Below are 6,000 nucleotides of genomic sequence, written 5' to 3' on the forward strand. Positions count from 1 at the left end.
AACACACCCAACATTAAACACGTAAAGTTACAAAGTTGTCTTTAGTGAAAGACTAAGTTTCTATGAGTTATACTTCTAACGCATAGATTGTTGCCTAGCCAAAAAAACATGAAGAGATGGATGTCAACGCCGGATTCAGCTTTACTATAGCCACTATACTTCAGTTTAGTCAATAAGTTATTTTTTCCAAAATATATCAACTTATTGTGGTATGAATATTGTTAGAGATAAATGAGCCCATGGATATGAGACTGTTGATTTTGTTTTCAAATAATAGCTAGCTCTAGTAGTAGCCAATATCTAGGATCTCTCCCTGCTGTATCTCTTCTGAAGAGAAAAAGTGGATATTATTTACTATGTTTTTGTACTCTTTCCAAACTGAAACATAGCCAACATAAGTAATGCATTGGCAGTTGAAATGAAAAGCTTATTTTTGAAGATTATTGATGAAAAACCAGAAAAGGGAACAAAGAGAAAAACAGAGAAAACACATGATACCAAAAAGCTGAAAAAGGTGGAATTCGTATTTTTTGCATGAAGAGTTCGTTACACGACCAGTACAGCTGTTATTATATAACAGATCAAAATGCACTGGTGGGTGTTGAATCCAACAAATAATAAAATTCTCACTCTCAAAAAAATATAAATTGTAATAGTGATGAGCAAGGTCATATCCACAGAGATTGGGTAGATTTATTTTAATGAAAATTAAAGCAAAGAAAATGGGGGTTTTGAAATTTCGAAGTGAAATAAAAGAAAGCAATTATAATCAACTAAAAATTAAGGAGAAATCAATATCAAGCAAATATCCAACCAAAGGTATAATTTCAGAATTGGTTCAAAGAATTGATCATAGATACAAGGATAAAATCTTCTATTCTTCACTAAATTGGTTATGGTTATTAACAAGCTCTAACAACCTATCTCTCCTTACTTTCTTGATAACCAAAACAAGCTCTTTGATTACTTCCCTTGTTAATAAACAACCCTAAACAAGCTCTTAGGAATTAATATATAAAAAACATTAATAATAAGAAAGACTACCAATTCTAGCCAACAAATACACAAGCTCGATTCATTTAGACTAGATTATATATCTTCATAACATAAATCGAAAATCCCTTTATAATCAACTATGTTATTTTACCACTAATATTAGAACATTTAAACAATTACAGATTTAAAGTTCTAAATGGCAATCTATTAACCTGATAATTGAACAACAGGCTCTTTGCATCAATCAATCAAGACAATAATTGTTAATATACATATAAGATATATAAATAGTGAAGAAATAAAATAACACTGAAAAATATTTAGATCTCACAATTCTTGAAGAACCAAAACATTATCCTTTAGCTGGAAGAAAAGTATTTAGCTACTCATAATTAAAAGAATGCCTAAAGAAAAGAGAAGAGAGAGAGGTAGAGATCGATGTCCCTTTTTTTGTGAATAATCTCCCTATTTATAACTCTATCTAATAATAGTCACCCTATCTAGATCAGGAAACTAATTAAAAGGAAATCCCACCTTAATAGGGACTCTTGGCAAATCCTAGAGATTAAGAATGGGTAAATAAATCTTTCCAGCTGTCATGCATATCTTTTTCTCCAACAAATTCGTAACCCTAGGTCAAAAACCTCGGATCCAGTAAGGCGCACCCACGCTTTATCTGCTGACTGCTTTTGTGAACATTCTGGAAAAACAGGACGTGCCCACGCTTTAAGCAAAATCCGCTTCTAGAATGTATCTCTTTTTGAGCTCCGATTTTTTCTCTTCAAATCTCTTGATTTTGAATTCAATTTGATTTAACTCCTCAATCTACTCCACAAAATACGAAACATAATCAAAATCCAAGATTTAAGCATTTATAACCATTAAAACATGAGGAAATATAACAAATATATAGATATTATGAATGCTTATAACGCACCGTATTAAGAAACATTTCAACTCTTACAAATACACCCCTACTCTATTATACTCAATATTCCCTCTTAAACTAAGCTCTATCAGTACCTGAAAACATTCCAATCCTTACAAACACATCCTTACTCTACTATACTCAATATTCCCCCTTAAACTAAGCTCTCTCAATATCTAGAAAAACTCTTTCTGCCAACTTCTCTCCTTAAGCAGTTTCCAATGCTTACCGAAACATCTCTCTTTAAGCAGTTTCCAGTTCTTACCGAAACATCTTTACTCTATTTAAAAACACACTTCATCACTGACTTTCCATAATACTATAGTACCACACCATCTTTTTCAATTATTATATTCTACATACATCACTGCTTGTACTACTCCAATCATTGTTGTTCATCACCTAATCTGCACACCTTCTGCATACTCCATTGCTTCACTACTCCAATCAAGACCAGATTAACACTACCAAATAGTGTATCAGAAAATCTGCACATTTCACCAGAAAATTTGCACATTTCACTGCTGCATACTCCATTGCTTCACTACCACAAACACAACCAGATTAACACTACCAAACAGTGTATCAGAAAATCTCTGCTGCATACTCCATTGCTTCACTACCACAAACACAACCAGATTAACACTACCAAACAGTGTATCAGAAAATCTGCACATTTCACTCCATTGCTTCACTACTGCATATATAACCAAATTAACACTACCAAACAGTGTATTAGGAAATCTTTTCACTCCATTGCTTCACTACTCCAATCAAAACCAGATTAACACTACCAAACAGTGTATCAGTAAATCTGCATATTTCACTGCTGCATACTTCCAGGTAACACACTGACCACTACCATCATGTACTAACACCATTTACTTCGACATAATTATTGGATGGTAGTTCTGACGCAACATTAAGTTTTTCCTTCAACATGTTAAATCTAGCAGCAGGCAAAGCTTTGGTGAGCAAGTTTGCTATTTGATATTCAAAAGCTACGTATTGTACACGCATGACCTTTTTTGTAACCAACTCTCTAATAAAGTGCACATCAATTTCAATGTGCTTTGTCCTGGCATGAAATACGGGGTTGGAAGAGAGTACTCCTGCGCTCATATTATCACAACAAATAATTGGAACATTATTGATGTGAATTCCCAACTCTTTAAACAGATTCTGAATCCATACTAACTCAGTAGTAGTTTGACTAAGGGATCTATACTCAGCTTCAGTGGATGATAAGGATACAACCTTCTGTTTTCAAGAAGACCACTGTACTAGATTCCCACTAAGAAACACGGCATAGCCACTAGTAGACTTCCTGTTTGTTACATCTCCAGCCCAATCAGCATCCACAAAAGCTTTTAAAGTGAGAGATCTTTGTTTTTTAAAAACCAAGCCATGATGAAGAGTTCCACTCACATACCTGAGAATTCATTTATAGGTTGTCCAGTGTGCTTCAGTAGACTACTACAAGAATTGGCTGAGTTTATTAACTGCAAATGCCAAATCAGGCCTGGACAATGTTAAATATTGTAAACCACCTATAACACTTCTGTACAGAGTAGGCTGATCAAAAACCTTACTCTCTTCTTTTCCAAGCGTCAAACCAGTAGCCATAGGAGTGTTACACAATTTTGACTCTGCCATACTTGCTTTGACAAGTAAATACTGAGCATACTCAGTCTATGTAAGTAGTAAACCAGTATCACTACACTAAACTTCAAAACCAAGAAAGTATTATACTTCACCAAGATTTTTAAGTGAAAATCTGCTAGTTAAATGATCATCTACTAACTGAGACATAAGCAAGTTATCATTCCCTGTGACAAGAATATCATCTACGTAAACCAGAAAGTACATCACCTTAGAGTCACGCTTATAGTAAAATAAGCTTACATCGGATATAGAATTTGCAAAACCCCATTCAAGCAATGCAGCCTTTAGCTTATCAAACCATGCTCAAGGAGCTTGCTCGAGCCCATACACAGCCTTATTCAACCAACACACTTGTTGTAAACTCTTCCTTTGAGAAACATCATAATAACCTTCCGGAGGAACCATAAACACAGTCTTTGTTAAGTCTCTGTTCAAGAACGCATTGTTTACATCCAACTGTTGAATTTTCTAGTTGTGATGAACAGCCAAGGATAGCATTATTCGAATGGTAGTTGCTTTGATTACTGGTGAGAAGGTGTTGAAGTAATCTAGGCCAGGTGTTTACTGGAAGCCTTTGGCAACCAGCCTGGCTTTGTATTTCTGTAGGGAGTCATCTGAGTTCAACTTTATTTTAAAAACCCATTTGCTTCCAACGATATTCATCCCATCTTCATAAGGAACAAGATCCCATGTGTTGTTCTTTAACAAGGCTTGATACTCAACATCTATAGCTTGCTTCCATTCGAGACTAAGCACAGCTTCAATCACTATTTTTGGTTATGAGAGAATATAATTAGTTGTCAGAAAAGCTCTTGGAAGAAGTGAACTAGTTTTCGACCGAGTGACCATAGGGTATTAAGAGTTAAGTTATGGGAACCTGCTGGATTTGAAGAACAGGGAATTACAACTTCCAACTGAATTCTTGGAAGGTCTGAAGTTGGAGGAGAAGCTAAATGAGAGAAGCTGGATAGAAGCTCTGTGCATGGATTATTTTGAGATTCTGGAGTAACACCAGATGAATCTTGTGAAGACATAAGTGATAACTCAGAGTGAACAGTAGCCATGGAGATTGGATTATCCACTAGTGCCTGTTGTATAGGAGTAGTAGTAGCCATGATAGGTGTCTTTGATTGACTATGAGATAAAGACGGTGCATGATAAGAAACAACATTAGTATAGGACGAACTAGCACCTGAGTTCAAAATAGAGCAAAAATCATTAGAGTTTGGAACAAGCTATGGTAGTATCCAAGAAGATGCAGGTGAGTTGATGTAGATTTCACTCGAAAAGGTTGAACCCTTTGAAGATGTAGTCTGATTAAAACCAAATTTAAATGGAAAATTAGTCTCATGAAATTTCACTTGTTTAACAATATATACTCTCTTAGTAAAAGCAAGACATAAATAACCTTTGTGAGAGAGGCTATACCCTAAAAAGGCACATTTATCCGTGTGGTAAGAGAGTTTATGCTTATTACAAAGACGAAGATAAGGGTAGCAACTACACCTAAAAACATTCAGATCAGTAGTTAGGTTCTTGATGAAACAAGGTGAAGTAAGGAGATATAAAATTAAGAGCTAAATTAGGCAGTCTGTTCAACAAATACATGGATATGCTGAAGGCTGCCCACCAATACTTCAACGGCATGCCAGCATGAGCCAATAACGATAAACCAAATTCTGTAATTGATCTGTGCTTCCTTTCAACCCTGCCATTCTATTGATGTAAATAAGGGCAAGAATGTCTTAAAATAATACCATGTTTCTACAAATAACTAGCAAAACTTCTACACTCTCCTCCCCAATAAGTTTGCAAACACTTTATTTTAGTATCCAATTGTCTTTCTATGAAATGATGAAATTGTACAAAAGCAGCATAAGCCTCAAATTTAAGTTTCAAATGATAAATCCAAGTAAACCTGCTAAAATCATCAACAAATACGATATAGTATTTATATCCCTCACAAGAGTTTACATGAGCTGGACCCTATAGGTCCGAATGTATTATTCCTAAAGGAGCTTCAACTCTAGAGTCTGACATTGGAAAATGACATTGTTTTAGCTTCCCGTAGTGACATGCTTCACAAAAGAAGCTTTTATTGCTAGATATAGATGATTTTACATTTAACTTGTTCAAGACAACATGAAGTGTTCTACTATTAGGGTGGCCTAATCTTGCATGCCACAATGTGAGCAAATCTGAGTTTGCATTATTACTAAGACATTTGTTTGAGGCTGATATAGTAGTAGGAAAGGCAGTAACTACTTTTGAGTTGGGAAGACAATGAATTCCAGAGAACACCTTTGAGACAAATGGTAACTTTGCAACAGCAGGAGCAGCAGAACAAGAGATAGACTTCATGATTGGATTAATAGTCTTTGTCAACTCAAGCTAATATAAGCCATCCTTTA

The sequence above is a fragment of the Pistacia vera genome, unplaced genomic scaffold (assembly GCF_008641045.1).
Source record: "Pistacia vera cultivar Batoury unplaced genomic scaffold, PisVer_v2 Contig50, whole genome shotgun sequence".
NCBI lineage: Eukaryota > Viridiplantae > Streptophyta > Magnoliopsida > Sapindales > Anacardiaceae > Pistacia > Pistacia vera.